A 381-nucleotide genomic window follows, 5' to 3' on the forward strand; every position below is an offset into this window, starting at 1 on the left:
GAACTGGCTCACGGGCAGGGAAGTCTTTCAGCTCTGGAAGTAAAAATACCCCAATACCTCTTGCATCTCAAACCAGAATCTTTGAAGTTTGCTATGTGAGTGGTGCTCGTGGCTCTCCCTGCCCTCACTAGAGGAGACAAGATGTGGCTGGATCACCATGTGCTGAAGAAATGATCGAGTAGTTTCGTGTGGTTACATGTAGATGTGGCACTTTGATTTGGTTCAGTGCTGGGAGTGGCAGTGCTGGGTTTACAGTTGGATTCAATGATCCTTGAGTTATTTTCCAACCTAAATGATTTTATGATTCTGTGATTCTTGTCCTGCTCAGATCTTTCTTTCCTTGGTGAGTTGATACCTCCCTTAAACACATTATTTTCTATG

Source organism: Lepidothrix coronata, unplaced genomic scaffold (genome assembly GCF_001604755.1).
Source record: "Lepidothrix coronata isolate B3197 unplaced genomic scaffold, Lepidothrix_coronata-1.0 Scaffold140, whole genome shotgun sequence".
Taxonomy (NCBI): domain Eukaryota; kingdom Metazoa; phylum Chordata; class Aves; order Passeriformes; family Pipridae; genus Lepidothrix; species Lepidothrix coronata.